Source organism: Liolophura sinensis, chromosome 2, assembly GCF_032854445.1.
Source record: "Liolophura sinensis isolate JHLJ2023 chromosome 2, CUHK_Ljap_v2, whole genome shotgun sequence".
NCBI lineage: Eukaryota > Metazoa > Mollusca > Polyplacophora > Chitonida > Chitonidae > Liolophura > Liolophura sinensis.
In genome coordinates, this window is record NC_088296.1 from 14,822,378 (window position 1) to 14,845,673 (window position 23,296).

General features: G+C 39.6%; 1 long non-coding RNA gene across 1 annotated transcript in view; it reads left to right on the forward strand.

Moving 5' to 3' along the window:
• The window catches only part of LOC135463091 (uncharacterized), a 30,889-nt gene extending 9,482 nt beyond the window's left edge, over positions 1-21,407 (forward strand). The window contains exons 2-3 of the long non-coding RNA XR_010443517.1: positions 18,783-18,932; positions 20,316-21,407. This is a non-coding gene — a long non-coding RNA (uncharacterized LOC135463091). The remainder of the gene's footprint in view (positions 1-18,782; positions 18,933-20,315) is intronic.
• The last annotated feature ends 1,889 nt before the right edge of the window (positions 21,408-23,296 follow it).

Genomic DNA, 23,296 nt, shown 5'->3' on the forward strand with positions numbered 1-23,296 from the left:
CTCACTTAGGTGACATAGTAATTGACCGAGACAGAGTAAACGATAGGAATGTCAACTGCCTAACACCTTTACTGTCCAGATATCCGTGACACACTCACCTGCCTGGATAAATAAAGTGGCACGTGCCCTTTCGAGGTATTTACTGGAATAACGGTTTTCCCATGATAGAATGGCAAGCTCCTAATACCCCTTATCACCCCCAAAATACACTCACAGTACATGAAAATAATGAACGCAAACTTACTTTGTTTTACTCGTATTTTATTCCATTACCCTAGAAGTTATTTCGAAGCCGGGAGGCCAGAGATCAAACCCAGGGCGAGTCCTGATACTTCAGTGACGGCAACAATTTGGCGGCATTCACTGGCCCTACCACAAAGGTAGTTTAAGAGTGGTGGAAAAGGCATGTTCCTCACGTGAAGGCCATCTGACTTTGCCAGATAATATTCAAGCCTAAATTTGAAAACCGAGAGAGATAGGTACATAGTTATGGGTAAACATCACTCCGGCAGTGAAACAGCCATTTCGTGGTGAGAAAAAGAGAGAAAAATGTGAGACCTGTATTCATGTACGGTATATACGGAGACGTAAAAGTGACATAGCTGGAAGAAAGATAAAAAGAAAAAAACAAGAGCACACACACTCAACTTTCAAAGTGTCAGTTATGTTTTTGTCCTGTTATGTTATCACGATATAACTGACCAATAAAAAAGGCACAGTTATCTCGTGCACACGAGATCTTTGTTAAGTCGTACGCACGAGATCTTGCTAACTCGCGTGCACGACTTAGTAAAGGTTTCGTGCTCACAACCTAATAAAGATCTCGTGCTTACAGCTTAACAAAGATCTCGTGAGCACAACATAATTGTGCGTTTTAAATGGTCAGTTATTTCGTGTTCTCGATATCTGTATTAAGTTGTGCCTTCGGGATCTTTCCTGAGTCGTGCAAACGACTTATTTAAAAACACAACTGAAACCTTAAAATGCGTGTTGTTATTTTTCTTTCTATTTACTAACCATGTCACCATTGCACTTTTTTCTAACCATGTTACTTTTTACACTTTTACGGCTCCATCTCATTTGTAATCGTTAATTACCTTTTTGAACAAATTTCTTACAACGCGCAGGCACGGGCGGACCGAAACATACGACCATGCTAGATTTTCCTCCGAGTAAGTTTACAAATGTCAAGTTCTGGGGCCATGAAACCTGGCCTACTATATACACCAGTGTGATTTATAAGCGCCTATGTGGGTTAAATCAACTCTTTGTCAGTTGTTGTGAGGTTTTACAATCTGTGGAAGTTAAATTCTTCCGGGTTTATTATTTCCAATATTTACTCCCAGTTCCTATTATATGTCGTAACTCACAGGTTAATGTGATATAGTAGCTTGCATGGCGCCGTCATCAAGGCAAGATTGCAATGTGTAAATTATCGTGCCGCTGATTAAATCGTGCTGTGGTCCTTGTCGCCGGTGTCACTGAGTTAGGGGACTTCCGTGGGGCCGAGGTTTTTAGCACGCCAAGGCGGCGCAATGACCAGGAGCCTCTCACTAATGCAGTCGCTGCGAGCAAAAGTCCAGCTCATGCTGACGTCCTCTACGGCCGTACGTGGGAATGTTTGTCAGCATCCTGCGAATGGTCATGGGATTCCCGTTTCCTATACCTCCACCCCCCCCCCCCCCCCCCCCCCCCCCTCCTCCGTAAAACACCAAGGCAATGAGGTCAAGACTTCTCTTTTCCTCGATTTGATCCTCCTGGTGCCCTGCTGGTAACCCGTGCTTAACAGCGCTCTTAGCGTCCTTTGCGTCGTCTCATATCAAATTCATTGAAGATGACTGGTCATCGACCAAACTGAATACGTCAGAAATATTAGGCTCAACTGGCGAGTGAAACCTGCTGAAGAATCAGATCAGTCGCCAAAGGCAAGTCATACATAAACCGAGGGTTTGTCGTGCCCGTGGAGTACGCCTTTACATGGGATTTAAAGCCAGTTGGTTCGCCAAACAATCGACTGAAGAGGAAAAAAAAGTCTTACGAAGCGAATGTTTTCGCACCATGCAGCAGTCGTTTAAAGCTTGCCTTTCATGCACACGTAAATTATATTACCCAGGTTAGCCTTCGGAAATACAGATGTGGGGATTCTTTCATTCACTAATATGGAACTCGGTCGTTTGGAGTTCGTGTGTATGCACGGGGGCTGTAGATCCAGGGTCAATTCTGGGTTGTGTCTCACATAAGACCTTAAAAGAGGAAGTTGTAGCTTCCCCATCTGGAGTTCAGCATTAAGGGGAAGTGCAACGACTGGTTGACCCGTACAAGTTTAATGGCTCGGGTAGGGCAGCTTACTTACCTTCGGTAATTCGTCTCAGTGAAGCAGCACTAGATAAAAAAAGCGGTTGAAATCCGCCCTGTAACAAGGAGGCACATTACATGGACATGGCATGTAAGGGTTCCTTTGTCTTCATATGACTGAAAGATTGACTTTAAACCCTAATCACTCACTCATTCCTCTGTACGCAAAGCTGCACGCTACGAAAACATGTTTTCTTTTATCCTACAGTAAGTGTGACTTAACCTCCCACATACGTGAATTATAAAGACCATATAATCTCAACATATACAATCTCAACATACACAATTGTAACTTTCGCGTCAGAAGCAAGCTAGGCTTCGTCAGTCGCCTATTCTACACGTATCGACTGCTCTCCGTATCTTCCACAAAATGACAACCTTGTGTAACGTTTGGAAATTTACACCCTTAAAGAATGGGGTCACCTGATTTGAAAATGTTGATGCAGATGCCAGATGCAGTCCGATTAGATGCTTTTGGTTATATATATACCTGGCAGTTGTAACGTTTATTCTTTTTCACGCGATGAGTGTACGCGCACCTGATGAATATTTCTCGCGATATGACCGAAAAATTTGCGACGTTAAACCCCAGGCATAAGTATAAATACGTTTGGCTTACATTATTCCCATCATTATTAGGTATTATGAATTCAGAATTACAGTTAAGATCAGGAGAAATCTGTTTTCACCGCGTACAGGTAAACACTCTCAGAGCTGCGCAGGTGACACGACCAGGTTTGTAAATGTTGATGATTCATAGTGGAGAAAACATGACAATTACAAGTTCAGATAAGTGTGAAAGTGCCATAAGTTTGTTATAAATGTTCAATATTGTTTTTCAGTTTTCTTTAAAAGGGAAAGGAGATGTGAAAATAATCTTATTAATGGTGGGTATTTAGGGATCAGGGCCGGTCGTCTCTGACCAAATGAAATGACGATCGGATTGCCATGGTTTTACACCTTGTCGTCAATATTACAGTGGCATGGTGGCGAAAATATCTTAGGAATGAGCAACCGCATTTCTCTTACTTCACACTGGGCTGATGTGCATATTCTCCACGTTAATCTTGATGCCACATGGTTCTCAAAAACCTATTTGCAACGTTACATAATTTTACAAAGACTAGCGACATCATTAGTTTCTCGTACTACGAATACAGTTGGTAAATTAACGTCTCTAATGACAACTCTCTCCGTCTAATTAAGGTGCAGATTGGCATCTAGCTTTTGCTGATTCCGCTGAGATTTTGAGTTTCTTAGTGAACTTGGTGAAGTGCGCCCTGGTGTCTTCATCATATGGAATGACTGCTATCGAATTAGTTCAATATTCTTAAGTACGGGGTTAAAGACCAATAATAAAATCAATCAAATCTACCACACCACGTCGTGTGAGAGATGCATTTATCATACGGTAAACACAGGAAAGAAAGACAAAACCGTAAATAAAAACGCAAAGTAGTAAAGGTAAAGTAAACCAAACTCTGATACACATTACATTTTTACAGCTTGTTTTAGAAGAAAAAACGGGATTTTCATCAATTTGCATCTAAAATAAACCCCCTGCCACTCTTCAGAGAGAGATGAAATGCAAACTTTGACTTGCCTTTCGCAAAGGTATCAGAAAATAGCTTTGCCTGTAATACACAAAATGGTTTCCCACGCCTAAACGCCTGGAAATAAAATATTTACATGACTGGAGAACATTTCATTGGCCAAGTTCATGATTGAGGGAAACTGAGCACAGTGGAGGAAAAAATTAACGCCCTTCCAAAGGTACTCAACCAAAGGTCTCACTGAAAGCTGCAAAATCACACCAAGAAGAATCCGTGGGAGAGTAATTGTCAGTATAAAAAGCTGTGTAGCGTGTATAATGAGAGTAATGGCGTTAGCGTAATGGACAAATGGTCGCAAGTATTACCGGAAATCACTGCATCGTTCTAAATTTACCTCAGTCATGGTTATATTCTGACTCTTCATGTATATCCTTGAAGATTAACAACGTAAAACACCCACTAGTACAATGGATTTTATGCAGAACTGGGTAAAAAAAAAGGTTTTGGTCGAAAAAATTTAAATAACGGTAGAATCAGCTGGATCAGAACACACCACCTCACTGATCAAAGCGTAAATGGCTGTGATGAAAACAAGTTTAAACCTCTACAGCTTTAATTTGTATATTTCTTTATCTTATTTATTCTATTCTTACTTATTTCCTTTATTGCTATTTAACACAACACTCGGGATTTTTTTTCACTCGTACAATAAGCAATTTACTGACGGACTTGTTTCAGTCGAATGTTCCGGCAAATGTTAACACGAGCGAAATTGTCCGCTTATTGCCACCATGGTTTCACAAACAACTACAGCTCTCATTTTGTAAATATATTAATCAGATAAAGATGGCGTTTTAATTACATTAGCACCTGCTTCTGATGGGCAGTACATATACATGTATACACAAAATCCATGATAATATGTGGCGTTGTAGCTTAAGGCTGAATTAAATACTTAACGATGATCTCGAAATATTATGTAAGATGACAAGCCTTGTGTGTCCCAATGATACCCATACATGGATACACATCATTAAAAATTGTTTTGTTGCTGTGAATGCAAACCGATTAGCTGCACGTGACTACCTAGTAATTTGACCAGAGGGCACAGCAACAGAATACAGCTTGCATCTGTTTTCATTTACGTCACAGAGTAATTTAGCTGTGCATTTTGGGCAACATTTTCAGATAATTAATTCAGTTTAATCAAATGCCAAACGCTAGACGCCATTTTAATTGTGGCCAGCTCAGAATTCAGAAACCATAAGGTGGTTCAAGAAGTGAGAAACAACCCACCAGTAGAAAAGCGGTACAACATAGCATTATATACCACATCGGCAATACACACAAAGAAAAAATACGTAAAATACGAGTTATTACAGATATATATGGAAAAAAAAAATGTGGGTTTCTTTGATGTAAAGCATGCCTTTGTAGCGTGAATAAATTTCTGTACGTTGGACATAGTTAAGCATTGTGCTCATTACTATAATATGGTTTATCTTCCTCTCTGTGTAGTCTTTCATAATTTCACATAACCTCATCTTGTAATGTTACCTTCTAATTTGTTGCTTTGCATTTCCCTATCGGAGTATCGAAGTAGGTCAAAAAAAAAAAAAAAAGAAAATGGACGAATCTGCGATCCTGTGGTTTACTCCCACGCTTCAGGGTTCAAGTACTTGGTGCGTGCAATGTAATGCGTGTTCGTAATCTTTTTTACCCTACACTCGCTCATTAATTCTGCATAAAATTGACCAACAAGGCTGTGGTTTTATAATTTACTAGGCGAAATCTCTACTGATGCCCATACATCATTCAGAACCGTGTAAGTTTGCCATTTATTTCTGAAATTTAGGTTAAAGGTCCTGTCGCCAATTTTTTTTTCTGTACTTGCTAGAGATATTACAGGCTAGGACTATTTTGTCACATTAATCTCCTGTTCTTTTTATCTTTTTTGCTTATCGTTCCATCGACTGATATGGTATTCGAGGCACTGACGCGACAGGATGACGTCATCGAGGTATAACATATATTACGTTAAAAGAAAAACCAGAGGACTATAGTCTATTAATTTTAGAGAGTCGCCTATACTCAGCTGTCAGTAAAATCAGTCATACACGCTGGTAAAATTGCCCTTAGCTAATGACACGTAACAACACAAGCGCTACACATGGGTATGCTTGAAGCGTATAGTCTTGCCAGGAAAATGAAGTTAAAACAAAATGTTAAGTCCATCAGCTTGGTTTCGAAGGCAAGAACCAATTCCCTCGGGTGACGTCATAATTATCCAAAAACCAGTGGCATACTGAGTATCGGGTGGAGTGCAAAATGTTTTCAAGGAGGGTGACACCAGTTACCTGAACTACTGTCTACTTTACTATAAACCCTGTTTCTGACACAGCCATGTTTGAAATCGTTCCCACGTTTTAATATAATACAGCCTTAATAAATGAATTTTACTTGTCTGTTGTAGTGTATGATCTCACGGCAGAGTAGTTTTAGAAATGGATATTAGGAAATTAAAGCGAACTATTTATTCGCGGAGATAATAGTGCAGGCCATTTTATTGCATGAAGTTTGATCTAACCGCATGTTGGTGTAGCCATTGTAAAACAAATTACTCTCCACGCCCATTGTCCAGCATGCAACTTGTTTTTGAATAATTATGACGTCACTGAATTAGTGAAACCATTCGTGCAGTTTGCAGCGCTCATGCGTTACACCTGTTTATTATGAGGAAGAGTTCATTAAATTGTCCCAGGTATATATATGTGATCTCGATTTATCCAGCAACAATTGGGCAGTAAGTTTAACTGGGTAGTATTTGCTTTATTGGTAGATTGTTCGGCTTTGCATCATTATATGTCCTGCGTACATATCTGAGAACCCGTAAAGCACAGTTTGTCATGGAGAGAAAAGCACAGGTCAACGAATAACATACGCGGACGTAGTGTGCTATAGGTGTGTTGAATCAGTACACATCACACTTCAAATACCCCTCTGTTTATCTCTGGTTAAGGTAAATAGCACACACTGTGCTGCAATATATGTAGAAATACATATACGAGTTGGGCGTTTCCTTCCCTCTTTAAGATTTCACCACTACACCACTGGGTGTAGGCCTTGCCCAAGTTCTTCAAGCATCTAGTAGAATTCCATCTACGCCACTGTCTCACTAAAAATCGATGACATGGATCCTAGCTGTTGGTTTGTCCTTAACCTAAAATGAAATCTTTAAAATAATTTTCCTTTTTATAAATATAAATATATATAAATTGATGAATATAAGCGTCAGTCCGACATTCATATACCATTCATAGTCGGTAAAAGGTGTTCCAAGTCGATAATCGCAAGATCCATTTCCAAAACAACGTTTAACACTAACTCCCAAAGACAAAGGTATGTAAAAAATTATGCAAACAACAAATAAAGCCGGTAACACAAGAAAGAGAAGCGGTCATCAGTTTTCAATGATGCCTGGAAGATAATGAATATTCCAGTGATGAAAGGTGTTAGAACGGCAAGTTTTCCTTTTCGGTACGTTTCTTCTCTGTAACAAATTCTCTAATTCCATCGACCGTAGTCTCTCTTGTAAACTATATGAAAAATTACAACGTAATCCCTGCAATATACTTTTGTAATTATAAAGGCCGTTTAAACTAATGGCATTTCGTATACTTTGTAGATTGTCCCATACTACAGACAGATCAAACGTTGTGTTTTGTAAAATCTATTCGATTTTCCAACAATAAAGAAGTAAGCCCAATTGGGTCGTATTTGCTTAATTGACTTATTTTAGCGACCGTGTATCACAGAAAGAGACATTGTCCTCCACACATTCCCTGGATATCACGTGTACATTACAAGCCATACAGCATAACGTTGTTGTAGATAAAACCACAAGCCGAATGGAATATTTGCCTGTAGGGTGTGTTGAATCAGTAACACTACACAAATACTGTTGTGTTTTTCTCAGGCTAAAACAAATGTTCTCTGTTCAGCTACAGTGCCGGTAAGTAATGTATTTAAAACCACAAATAATGGAAGTGCGTTTCTATGGTGGCTAAATTGTACGATCTTATTCTTCCCCCTGTGTGAACAACTTCGTAGAGGCGTAAAAATCAGACAAACGGTAACATGTTAAAACGATAAATACAATAAAAGGAAATAGCGACGGTGCGGTTACTGTACTGGTGTTTAAGAATTTATTTCCGTCAGAATTTTTTTCGGTCAAAGCCAAACTAACAATGAAGTGAAGATAGCATCTGCCTACGATCTGATAATAATCCCGCCTTGTCCAACAGCAATGCATGAAGTGTCTCTGATTTTTCTAATATTTATTTTTAATAAAATAAAGATCTTGCCATACTTTTCAGCAAACTGAGAGTCGTCACGTTGTTCAGATGAAAGAGATCTGATGACAATTTCTTTTATTTCTGTGTGGTGTAGTGTTGGAGTTCTCATATAAATTGCTTCGGGAACAAACTGCTTTGGAAAGGCCTCAGGCTTTCGCCTTGCACTACCTTGCAGCTGTATCTCGTATTTCCTTAGTGTTTGCCTCTGGCAGGTAAAATGACACTGTGACCCTATACAGCTTGAATTTGCTAAATGTTTCTAGGAATAAACCGTATGAAGATGGTGCAGAATGACAGGCGGAGATATCCATCCTGTTGTTTTTTTTTTTTTTTTTTTTTTGTTTTCTTTTTGCTGACTTCAGGCTATATGTACTATGTCTGAGATACTTTCCTATGGCGGTGATTCAGATGTCACTTCGTGGCGTGTGTGTAGCTACCACAGTACTATGACTCAGGTTCGTTCGGTCGCTCAAGTCCAGCTCATGCTGGCCTCATCTACGCTGTTATTCCTTATCAATGTACCAATGACAACTAATAGACAAGTCAGATAACCCTATAAACTGCGGACAACAAGTGGGGGGGGGGGGGGGGGGGGGGCGAAAAGAAGTGCCTTTATAAACTAAAAAAAAATCCATGCCAACCCTCACCAGAGATACAACTCACAAAATTTCAGGCATTTTTGTGAGACGCTGCAACATCTGATATTTTAGATGGACGTGATAACAGTTTCATGTCCAAAATTACCAAACAAAAAAACATACAGTTCAGCTGAATTCTGAGCTGTCCCAAAAGTCTGCAAAAATGGTCGTGTGTGTTTGTTTGGATGTCGCAGCCTCTATCATTAATACACAGACGGCCATTACTAACCACGGCAAATTATTACAAGTGAAACATTTATAAGAAAACGAACTAGAGGAATAAATACGAAATTCGCTTGTTTCGAAGTAAAAATGAACGAAACCGATTGAGCAAGAAGAAAAACCAGCGTACGACCGCTAAGTATACAATGCGTGCGCATTTCAAAAATGCATCTTGTAATCACGAACAATATCAACATTACCAACAACAGCTCCCTCCCCGCATACAGAGATGCTTGTCGCAGGAAAAATTCATTCAATAATCTACAAATATCCCGACTTTTTTGTTTTTGTTTTAACAATTGGTTTTTGTGGTGATGTGGATAAGAATGGTACAGGATTATACCTAATTGATAAATTATACCACAAAATACATATTTGTGACGTTCCAGCTTTTTTAGTTATAAGTAACATTATTCTAATCAAAACTCAGCTAATGATGCATTTCGGTGAAAATTGTAACCCATTTACACTAGCCTTTGAAATCCCTTTTCGCATAGAGTTTAATCATACATCATATATCAACAACAACTGTATCAGACCGTACGTGGGAAGGTCTTCCAGCAAACTGCGCATGGTCGTGGGTTTCCTCCGGGCTCTGCCCAGTTTTCTCCCACCATAATGCTGGCCTATGTCATATAAGTGAAATATTCTTGAGTACGGCGTAAAAGACCAATCAAGTAAATAAATAAATCAACAACAACTGTCAAAGGGACTCTCTTCGGAATAAAAGTGATCAACGTGAACAAGGTGTGACAAACTTGTGTGTATCCTGAAAATTTCGCGGCACAAAGTTCATAACGTGCGAAAGAAAATTAAATTTCATTCTGGTGCCCCGGAAAAGTTAATCAATAGTCAAAAGCACATTGGCATTATTTTGACGTAGTGCTGTGTAAAACGTGCTGCCCAAAACAGGGATTGAAATCAAATCTACCGGAACGTGTGATGTAGTCTCGCGTGTGCCATCACTGAGCATTTTCACATCCCGTTAAACTCATTATTCCAGGCGTACCATGTACGGTCGACAGATCCTGCCTTTACAGACAACATGTTAACAGTGTATAAGTCTGTAGCTTTTTCCCAGGCCTTCTCTGACTGAGTTCATGTATAGTACTGTTATTGATTGGCTGTGAGAGAGTGCTGTGGTCGAGTGGTCTGAGGCGCTTATCGCGGAGGAGGTGCTGATGCCAACCTGGTCTTGCACAGATGATTTATAGATTTTCAACTTCTCTTTGTTCGTGGGACACAGCAATAAGCTGTCCACGGTGCTTTCGTTGATGACAGCCTGTCTTCTACCACTATATTGTGCATATATGTACGCCACATGCCAAAAAGTTCTTCAGTAAACTACCAAAACACACTGGTTTATGCCGGGCATTCCGGTTTCCGATTCTCATACACTTGGCTCACATCATATAAGTAAAATCTTCCACAGAATGAGGTTACATGTAAGCAACGATAAATTCATAAATACTTCTGTTGGAATGTCTCGAGCTTAATAATTAAATTAGAGTCGAAAGAAACAAGATAAGCGATCCTGTTAAGAAAATGTCCGCACAGGTTCTTCACAATAGATGTATATACTGTCTTGGTAGCATTAATATAGAGTTCCTGCTCAAGCAGTCCTCAAAAATATTTATCACGCATATAGCTTTCCATACACATTCTCTTCTTCTCTGTACAAAAGCTAGATTCCAGATGTTATAACTTGAGTAAAATAATCAAAGGACGTTACCAGAGGAATCTCGAGATACCTTAACATCCCGTTAATCACCGGTCTTTGAAATACCCTATTCCGTATGAATGCTGTGTATATGACGCCTGGAACGCCGTGTTTTATGCCCATGTTTTTACACACTTTCCGACCATTTGTAACTTGTCCATATTAGCGCGGAAAGCTCTTAGACGGCAATAAACCTGATGGTCCATCCGTCTTATATGACCTAAAGCACCAGTCTTAAATCACATCCCCCAAGAAAGTGGCTGTTAAATCTGATAGACGGCTTCAGTGAATGACTTGTCAAGCGATTCGCACTGGCGTTCTGCCGTCCACGACGATTCTCAAAGAATCGTTAATGAAGTCTTTATTTGAATAACTCTGGGAAATATGACGTCTCTAAAGTGAAACAGCCAGGAAGCTGTTGAGCCTGCGTAATATTTGTTCTATTGGCTATTATTTTGTATTGTGCTCCACGGGTCGTTATATGTTTTACTCCGCGCGGAAAATCTAGAGGCCAACAATTCAGTTGTTACAACAGGTTGACGAGAAAGGGACGGTATTACATCATATTTATCAATTGAATGGAGGGTGTAGGGAAGGGTTCACACTCACACTGCCCATGGGAATGGCTTTCATTACGCTAAGAAGTTGACGACACCCGTGTAATCGTTTACCGTTCGTCGCAGAACGGGAATCTTCCACCAGTCTGGTATGCCTATCCCGTACGTCACAGGCTGGGAGCGCCAGTGTATTAAGTGGGTGTTAAGATAATTGTATTTTTCGCGGACATTTCATTTTTTTTTTCATACATAAAACTAAAGGGGATGCTATAAGTGAACATATGCTGAGTAGAAGGTCAAACATCTATCGGACAAATAAATAAGATGTTAATTAGTGTGGTCTTGATTCTTTCATATATAAATAGTACGAAGTAAAGTAACGTAATGAAAGCGCTTTCAAAACTGTCCATACAAATAGTTCGCTTTATTTTGTGGGGTTTTTTTTGCATCTTAGTAAAATGCAATTAAAGGTTTGAATTGTACGGTAACCAGTAACTACATTTCATTAATACAAATGCATACATATGCAGATTTACAAATACATTCACCGAGTGGCCTTAAAAGGAGCTATTTAAAACAAAAGTAAATCCAACCATTTTCTAGGACGGTTTGAATGGTCTTTCATGTTTCATCAGGGATGCCACAAAACATATCTGCACTTGCATACGGAGAAATCACGAGAACAGGTGTGGATGGGATTCGAAACTGCGTTCATTGCACGATAACTGCAAGTTTAAGAGCATCATTAATCATGTGACTAAATTAGAATTTGGTTATATTTGTTTCTACACCTATCTGCGGAGCAAATTGTGGACACATGCGTACGCACGCACATACTTTATGGTAATTAAGATGTTTTGGAAATAACTGATTAAACCCAGTTACGTACGAGTTATATCATCAGACGTCATCACTACGTCGTTTTGTGGTGACGTCCGATTGTCGTTTAGATTGGTAAAGCCCAGTCTTGATTTGAAGTGATTGCATGTCAATGCATGACTTCGCTTATCACTAGAAATGATTTCTAACGATTGCTCACAGCAATTTATTTAATTTTTTTATTCCTTCACAACAACATGTATGTGCATCACGGCCTGTTACTTTACTATAGATATTGGCCATGAATCATAAAACCGCACCTCTTAATACTTAAACCGATGGTTCTCTTCTTTTAATTGCAATAAACGTTTTCTGTGTTTCACTTATATTATAGGATTTCTCTTTCTTTTTCTGCTGATTACGCAATTAAAGCGCCTTTATGCAATTATTTATCTACTGAACTGTTTGAACTTCAGTGACTTGTGTTGGCATCGTCAATTGTTCCTAAAGGATTATAACCTTTCTATACATTACCACCCTGTCCAAAATTCATGGAATTCACAGTTATCTCATTAGGTTAAAAAGCAGTGAACTGATAAAAAAAGATTCACGTAGCCAACCATCAGAGATCGGGAGCGGTACATCCAGGATCAGTCCTGGATCGAGTCACAACAGAGACTTTAAAAGAGGGAGTTTTAAATTCCTCGCTTGGCGTTCAACATGAAGGGTTAGAGCAACGACTGGTTCACCTGTATCAGTATAATGGCTTGGGCAGTGTGACTTACTTGCCTTTGGTAAGTCGTCTCAGTGAAGCAGCACTAGATAAAACATCGGTTGAAATCCGTCCTGCTACAAGGAGGCACATTATATTCACCCTAAGGATTCCTTCCTCGTCATATGACTGAAAAATTGTTGAGTACGACGTTAAACCCCAAGCACTCATTCACTCACTCACTCACTCACTCACTAACCATCCGGGAGGTATTACATCTCGTCTAGTGTATGGGTACACATGCAAGAATATATCCATGTTGTGACAAGACTCGTCCTATGACGTGCAAGAACATGCCGAGAGTTTTATCTATCTGTTGTATCTCTGCCCACATTCGGGCTCTCATTTTGAATAATTCCAGACCAGTGACGTGTGATAAATTGCTGCTATCATTGCAGCTTTTTTTAAACTTAGTTCTACGTATGCCTTGCATGGTGCTAGGGTAAATATAAGTGGCTACTTTGTAAGCACTTACATGTATATGAACGACTGGAAGAAAACTCCAGCTGAGGTACAAAGATTAAAGAACGGCAATTCGTGTAAAAGGCTGCAAACTGTCACACGGTTCTCCGTGCTGTTCTGTCGATTATAGGCAGGCGCAATTGCCAGTAATGTGAACTTCGTCTTCCACTCCACAGTTTTACTACAGAGACAAGTCGAAGTATGTTTAGAATTATAGATGCAGCCACCGCATGCAAGTACTACCAGTGAAATGAACTTAAAAGTTTTCCGTGCAAGACGCATAGAACAGATCGGTTTAACTGTGATACAATCCAGTCGCCTCCCACCATAATGCCTGCCGCCGTCTTATAAATAAATTGTTACTACGTACGGTGTAAAGCACCAATCGAAGGGATAAAGAAAGCATAGATAAGCAAATATTCACAAAGCAACTTAACAGATGTGGACATTTATGGTTAAAACGTAGATTTTCTATACACAGACTTGTGTTAGATCAAACAGACAACGTGTCCAATTCACGGAGGACCTACTTTTCTACAGCGACAAGGGAAATAGATTGACCATTTTAACGTTAGAGCAGAGCGGAGCACTATTGAAGTGGCGAACTAATACGTTGACAAAGGAGTGAGACCATGTCTAACCAGGTGTTGGCTGTGTTGACGATTGTCAGCGAACAGGGTGTTACTAATGGATATGAGCTGCTTCAGTTATTGACACAAGGAATCTTTCGGTCTCTCAGTTCTTCAGTATAGATGATTAAGCGTAATAAGCTCCTGTGAAGTGGAACCGTACCATCCGAAAGTTCCTGTTTGGATATGATAGGAACGTCAGCGTTGCAGTAAATAATCAAATGGTGAATGTTACTAAGCAAGATCTACATGTACATATGCATCTTGTATTGGTAATGGTTTTCTGTGAACTTTAAAGACCGCTACAAACGCGTCATCCATAGCTTGTTATGACCATCAATTTCCAACAAAGGAATTCCACTGTCCAATTGAAAATCTTTCATATTGTATTATAAAAGATATTGCATTGGAGGCCTTTTGATATTTTATTCATTTAATACATTGTAATATTAGGATAGGCTTGCAAAGATACCCCATGACTGATTCAGTTTTTGTTTAACTTGATTCCTTTTGAAGAAAGAATATACTGTTTAGCCAACGGCAGTCAGAGATAAGCAGCTGTTGAGCTTGAACTGCTCTAACTTGAAAATGAGTTCGAGTCCAGCTCATGCTGGCTTCCTCTCCGGCCGTACGGGGGAAGGTCTTCCAGCAACCTGCGGATGGTTGTGTGTTTCCCCCGGGCTCTGCCCGGTTTCCACTCACCATAATGCTGGCTGCCGTCGCATAAGTGAAAAATTCTTCAGTACGGCTTAAAACACCAATCAAATAAATAAATAAATAACCTGGAAGTGCCTGTACATTGTTGGTTGTCATGATGGTTTTGTTTTGCAAATCCGTGATCATTTATAGCCTGTTATTATCCTCATGATACCTTTAATCATTTACATGTTTACCTGTAAGAGCATTATAATTAATTTAAGGCAGGAAACCTTCTCTCCGTGTTTATTTATTCATACAACAAATGAGCACCACCCACCCTTCTGGCACATATCTGGCCTGTATCGCATGCTCACTCTCTCATCTATTCTGCTATATCTACAAGTATAATGAGGACACTCCCAGTCTACTTTATGTGTTCGTATAACCAATTATCTGGATTCATTGAACATTGATCTAAAAGAAACCATTGCGCCTCATAGGCTTATGCTAATTCAAAATCAACAGATAAATGTATACTTCGAAAAAAGTTGTTTTTGATTTAAACATATTATTAGTTCTTAAAACCGTATTTGAGAACATTAACTTATTGATGGGAGTCGGGTTTATGGATGGAGGATTACGAAGTAAATCACAGCCCTTCAATCCGTAACTGACAAAACTCCAAACTGGAATCTGCAGTCGTTTCTTTCGAGATACTTTCACTTTCTTTCCTGCCGAAAAGCTCTGGTTAAGTGCGGGCACACTGGTCTCCTTCCTTTTAAAAACCCTGATTTAATTTGGGTACACCTGATTCCTTCCTGGAAAAACGCTGTGGTTTAGTTAGAGGACACGGGTTTCCTACCTGTGGAACAGCTGTGGTTGAGTACGGACACACCGGTTGCATTCACTTAGAAACCTGCAAGCCGTCAGCTAAGTAAAACATTCCCGAGCATGGAGTTAAAAAGCAACCAGACGAATAAATGAAAAAAAAAACAAACAAAAACAAAAAAGGAACAGATTTGTCTCTCTTGCTGGCCAACGGCAACGTTAATGTGCTTGCTCCTAACTTGAGGCACGCCGACTAGGCCCAGCTAATGTATTCCTTCTGTTACGAGTTTGATTCTTTCATATATAAATAGTACGAATTTTCCTTATTTCCTTTGTACACAAAATAGACACTTTTGTAAGAGAAGATAAAATTGATGGCTGTCACCGTATAATCCAAACAATACATTAATACCGGCTGATAGACACTATATCACGTATTCATATCAGGAAAGGTACCAGTCAAGTGAATGGTGTGGTTGTGTTAGAATGACTTTCTCCTCTTTAGAGGCGAACGACACACTGCAAATAATGGAGCTTTAGAGAGGAATTAGTAGTCGGCAAACCAAGCACCTGGCGGCGGACAAGCTGACAATTCAGACTGTATCTAGGGAATGCCATATGCTAGTATTCTCATCTCGGGGGAACAGGGAGGAAGTCAAAAGAGACTTCATTACGGCAGGTTGAGTAGCACAAAATCTCGGTCCTCGGAAAAGCAGGCACTAAGATTGAAGTACTGATTAAGGCTTAATAGGCAATATATTAACAATATTCCCGACAAGCGATGAAAAAGGCAGAGGCGTCCATTGTCGTCTGATATGGTTATATATTATGTATCATGGGTATCAGACTTGTAATTAAAGTCACTGAGTCGTTATTGACATACGAGTTTGATCTCTGAGATAATATAATACGTCTGGTCAACACTCTCCAGATAAGCCAATCACTCTGGTCCGAAAGCGGTGGCATCAGAGACCATCGGGTTTGCTCGATATTTGTCTTGTCTTTCCGTTAAAGACTTTTGTGTACCTTTGTCTAACAATTTTATCCGGGAAGATGCCTAACAAGCAAAATGTGTAAAAATATAATTGCATTACATTCAGCGCATTCAGCGCAAATGGGTATTTTCTTAACAGAAAGTCTTCGATTGTGTCGCTTCAAGGACGCAAGGTTACCCAACCGTTTGAAGAGTATCACAACATAGATGTTGTTTCATCGTTTAGGCATGCTCTCAACACGATATTTTTGTAAAAGAGTCAAAGTAATATCAAGATACAATCAATCATTCACTCTTCCATTTATCCATGTTTCCATTAATTTATGCATTTATGCATTCATTGTTCGTTGCAAATATTCCAGATTCTACATTTTCTTGAATTGAAAATTTGCAAATAATTCGTATCCGGTTGATTTGCCGAGTGATATTGTATGGAATGACTTTTTTCTTTCTCAACAGGAAGGTATAGTCGAAAAACTGATTAGGTCAGTGTTGACATGTCTGACTGAAGTGCCAGCTATGGTGTAGTGCTTTATGCGTGCGGTGTACAATAAGCCACTGTCTTGATCCTAATCGTTTCGTGACTTGCTTAATACTTCTCACGCGTGGGAGCTCACTTAAGTCCACTTGCGGATCTATGAACAACGTTTAGCAATAAATTGCCAGGGCTGGGAGTACATATGCACCAAACATTAATAGAAAGAGAGGTGACTGAAGTTCGCATAGTCTTTACTGGTGTGGTTTAAGATTTCTTTGCGTAACTGAAGATTCATGTGTAAAAGTTGTTACTGTCATCCATGCAAAGCTAGGGTGGTGAGTTCAGAAAGGAATATGGCACCATACAGGGCAATTGCCATGGCTAGCATGAGAGGTAACTACCATAACAAGCATACCATGAAAGGTACATGTAACTGTCATGACAAGCACGAAAGGCTAACTGACGTGGTAAGCATGAAGGTAACTCTCACAACAAGCAGGAAGGGTAACTCTCGTGGAAATCATATATGGCAACTCATAAATGGCAAGAATAAATGGTAACTATCAAGGCAAGCATAATGTAACTTTCATGGTAAACATTAAGGTTAACTGCTATAGCAGCACCAGGGGCAACTGCCATGGCAAGCACGAAGGGCAATTGGCAAGGCAAGCAAGGGTGTTAACTGTCATGGCAAGCATGAAGTGTGATTGCCAGGACAAGCATGAAGGGTAATTTCCATACCGAACTAAATGTAAGGCACATCCCGCGAACATTTTAAGGGGTTGTCGTCTGATTCCCAAAACATAGTACATACACTAAAATTGAAATACACTTTTTGGCATATATTTTCTGTGATAATTTCCTAACGAGAAAAGGACAGTAAAATCAGCATGGCTGTATAACCTCAACGGTTTTACGGCAAGACATCACTATCCACTTCGGGGGTCCTCCGTGGCTCAGTTGGTTAGCGCGTTAGGGCAACGTAATGACCTGGGAGCCCCTCACCAATGCGGTCGCTGTGAATTCAAGTCCAGCTCATGTTGGCTTCCTCTCCGGCCGTACGTGGGAAGGTCTGCTAGCAACCTGTGGATGGTCGTGGGTTCCCCCCGGGCTATGCCCGGTTTCCTCCCACCATAATGCTGGCCGCGGTCGTATAGGTGAAATATTCTTGAGTACGGCGTAAAACACCAATCAAATAAATCAAATAAATAAACTATCCACTTCGGTATCGGTCATTAGCTTGAACTCATACAACTGGTTCCGGGTCCCTGCGGTGGTGATCTCGCCCTGGCCATCTGCCAAGAACAGACCGCCACACCTCGGGAATCAGCCGATCGACACAATAGCTTTATTTCGTGGCATTCGTCCACAGAAATACATAAGAAGGAACTCTCAATCCAACATTATGATTTTTAGGGGAAATGAATAATGTTAAATTATAAACAGCGTGAAACATCATGTTTGAAGTATATATATATATATATATATATATATATATATATATATATATATATATATATATATATATATATATATATATATATCCCATCTATTATATAGATTTTTCCGTCAATAATGGGCAATTTTTTTGAAAATGAATCTATCGATAAACTTATTGGGAACTCGTGATCTTGTGAAAATCGGATCAACGCGCCCCTTCATGGTTTACTATTGGCGTATGAATGTCACACATAACGCTTACAATAAGCAAAAACCACATCATAGCAATTAAAGAAATACTTACATAAATTTATATTTCAGATGACCTGGCCAAGCAAGTGGGTGTCTCCAGGTTAAAACAGCTTATCCATATTTTAGAGTCTATAGAAGCAATGAACGAGTTACAGAACACAGTACGAGTCACGTCGCGTCAAACCAGGACGGACATAGTGGAGAAGTCGATAGGAGGAGGTAAGTCCACGCTCATCATATCTACACTACGGTCGCAGGCCTCTAATAATCTTCCATACGTGACAATGTTAGCACTTAGTGCTGTACAATGTAACTCCGTACCAAGTAATCCTTGGCTAATAAGATTTGGGGCTAACCTGGTCCAGTCTGTGTGAAAGAAGCCTTAAAAATCTTGACATAGGTTGATCGTCAAAATTAGAACCTTTCTATGCCAGCAGCTGGTAGGATACCTAGCAACGCCAAGGGGGACGTCACTCGCAGCCTCATCAGCACGTTTCCTTGTGTGCTGTAGCCCAGAATTTAAAACTTTTATCGTTAAAATTCACACCTGCCCAAAGTTTACACTATTTTCAACATCTATGTTGGTTGGATAATTTTGATCCAAGCATGTACACCAAAAATGACAGGCAGGCAGCGAAAAAAGACTTTACACCCTAACATACACAGAATTACCCTCGTAGTGTACCGATTCCATACGCCAGATAGCTGGCACTTACACTCATGCGCAGAGCGGGTGATAGACAGGACAAACGAAATCACATGACTATGTATGTTATACTGCAGCATTACCGACTTTGGCGACAGTTCAATTCTAGTTTTGCATATCTGTATTTTTCAAAATTTTCAACTCGAGACGGTACTCGAGTCAATGTAGCATGGAGCCTGATGTGCCGCAACGATTCACACTGATGACAAACAGTCTGATTCATTAATTTATTTATTTGATTTATGTTTAACGCCGTACTCAAGACAAACGATTTGCGTACTCAAGACATACGATTTGATATACCGCATAGGGCTGTAATTTACGGTGTTGTAATCTTGCTTCAGCAATGCGTTCCACTGGCGGACAGGGTAATCACAGCACTGATCATCGTCGTTCGTGCAGTGTGTGTGTGTGTGTGTGTGTGTGTGTGTGTGTGTGTGGAGGTGGGGGGGGAGAGGTGGGGGGGGGGGGGGGGGCTTGTTATAAGGTGACGTCGGTTTTAACCAACACATAGTGCCATCAATAATAATGACTCAACATGGCAAACGCAAGAATGGAATCAATGAATACCCTATGACGGTGAATATATCGTCGTATAGATATACATGCATGAGCAGGGTCATTTAATACGTTATCAATGTTTATCCCAACATTTATACCTACGATTATTTCCAATCGCTATTGAGTTAGTCATTCAATATCATGAGGATGGCTGTGGGTTTCCGTTAAGCTCAGCCCGGTTTCCTTCGACCATAATGCTGGCCGCCGTTGTATAAGTGAAATATTCTTGAGTACGGCGTAAAACACCATTGAAATAAATAAATAGATAGATAAATATTTAGTGTTTGATAGATAATTGTCATGACCAGTTATATTTAGGTTTCCTGTACTTGTAGGTTACAAGCGTGGGTATGGCGACTCGGCAGTACTTCCGCCATGGAACGAGTTCTGTAGACTTGTTGGCATGAGGAACTGCTTTACTTCCAGCCGAAGTTATCAGTGATACTTTGCCCGCGGTGTTCACGGATAAAAAAGAAACTTCCGGACGAACACTGCACATGTGCTGAAACCGGATGCTTGCCAACGTGTCCGACAGTATCATATTGTACAACCTCTCTGCTTCTATAATAAACAAATCTAGAAGGAACAAAGCACGGGATGCCTAAAGAAAAATGCCTAGCACAAATTAATTTAAGAATTACCGAACAGAATCATAAAACTGTGAACGAACAAATATCTGACATCCGACCTGTGTGATGTGAAAACGTGATTTTTTTTTTTACTCTGAAAACAGAATATTCGTAAAATAAAGCTTTAAAATATTCACAGCTGCTTAATTAAAAATATTCCCGTGAAATATGTCAATATGAATTTTGTCATCGTTAAATATATTTAGTCTGTGTTTCGTAACTGGTATACAGAACCTTACACTTAATGTCTTCTACCGAGGATAAAAATTATAAGTTTTGCCAAAAAGTTATATTTGTGCTTCTATGGGTGTGTGATGTATTCTGCATTTAGACCAGGATAAAAAAAAAACAGTAACATATAAACCTACAAATTGCGATGCATTGTCGATGGTTATTATGTTCAGATACATGGCCCAAAAATGAACACTCTTGGAGAAAAAAAAGGTGGTTAGATTAAAACATAACTGCGTTAGAAATTTAAAAAAAACGCCACTGCGAGGTACATTTCGAGCAAAACTTACATGAGGTTTGAAACTGGCATACTTAGAGCGTTGAAGAATTAGGTATACTTATGTGCGAGATAAGAAGTAAAGTACTGTGTAATTCTACGCATATACACAAAATATCCAAATGTTCTTCGTGTAAATTAACACACATGAAAGAAATAAAATATGTCTTAAATCTGAGGCTTGTAACTTCTGTGTAAAATGCGTCAGTTCCACTCACTTATTTATGGGATATATTGCTGTTTAATTTCACAGACTGACACAAATTAAGCCACATGCTGGTTGACGGTCTAACAAAACACCAAGAAATAAATTAGCGGAAATTTATTGAAACGTGACTCGTTCTATGTACACTTTGATAATTGGTGTTTATTTTTTATGTTACATATATTTTGTTACCTTAACCTGTGAATGGTTAAACGTTTTCATCGGGATCTGCCCGTTTTCCTCCCACTATAATGTTGGCCACCGTAGGCAGTCTGCCACCTCTGAGGTCGCAGAGAGTTCAAGTCCAGTTTATGCCAGTTTCCTCTCCGCCAGGACAATATTTTGGTCTGTTTACACAGTCATCAACAGCGTTAATGTATGAACATACATAAATGCATATGCCACTGATCAAGACAATTACGAGGTTATAGCAGGCCAGACACAATACCAAATTTACAAGCGTATATAGTACTGTTTTACTGGAACGCCAAGATGTTAAAAGCCCTAGACATGACAGGACTGGGGTTTGAACGCCGGACCTGACACTCACTCGTTTAATGCAATGCGGTTCTGATGTGGTGATAAATGCCCATGTTGAGATGGTGGAAATTAAAACAGTAGTGATTACTCTCACCGTGTTTTGGTAACATACTGAAAAAAATGGTCAATTAGGCCGGTCCGGAGAAGGCCAGTGTAACTGGTGTAAACCTCAGCCCTTCGCCTGATACCCTGTCAAACGTATGACTTACAGCCGCAGTCTAGAGCATAATTGGAACCGATAATCGTACAGGTCAGAAGAACTAGTGATCAATATGTGGTGGTTATATTACCACTGGAGAAGTAGTTGCAAACTGTAATGTAAGATGTAAATTGACTCAGTGATGAAGACATGAGGGTTACAGTTCGAACACGAACTTAAATGTGTAGTACAGTATATTTCTCTGTCTCCGTCGCAGAAGAGTTTACGTATTTTGGTGCCTCATCTAAAATGAACCCTTGGCTAATTGTTCGAAGGAGTCTGGGATAAAAAGATCAGGATTTTTTCTGAAAAAAGGAGATGAGTGGCATGGTGAAAAAGAAATATATTTTGGAAGAGAAAAACAGATTACATTGTGAAAAAAACTTTTTTTGGAAAAGAATTTTTTTAACCCCCGACTTTAGAGGTCGGAGCTCCGATATAATTAACTAATCGTAATTAAGTGTTAAGCTATAAACTCTCTATCAACCTCTTTAATCTCTTAATAAAAGTAGAGGTAATAAAGTCAACACTCAGCCAAACAATATAATAAGTTTAAAACTTATCACAGCCGTCCTCAGACATGTATGTGACATGAATTTAAGGCCTTTGGTCCTAAAGCTCGCCTTCGTTCCACCCTGGCTGGATCAAGTGCAACCGGATAGTGTCTCACATATAAATGTTGCCGTTGAGATTGGCACAGCTCAAACACACTCTATAAGGGCGGGGCTGCACGATATATTTAGAATATGTGTTTTTAAACAGGCTGAAATTGACCTGTGTAGGAGATCATGCCCATTGCAATCTTTGTTTTCGATTTAAAATACAAGTTGATTATGTTATGGTAAGACTCTGGTCAAAACATGTAATTATAAGTGAGAGATGCGCGGCTGTGGCGGCCATAATAGCTGTTTGACAGCAAACTACCTGTGATTAACCAATTAAGTCTCGTAAACTCGGGGTCCCGACTCTAAAAGTCGGCAATAAAAAAAACATTTTCTCTCCTCATTTTTTTTTCTTTACAATGTCATGTTTTCTTTGTTTTTGTTTCAAAACAATTTTTTTATTTTTTTATTTTCACCATGTCACTTTTTACGTCTTCGTAGAAAAGAGTTTTAGCTATGTGTGTAATTTCTCATATAGCGTATCTACGGTACTCGAATGTAACATACATTGACGAGTTGCACAACCTGTCATTGCTGTTGTATTAAAAGATAACATGTGCCACCGGCACTATC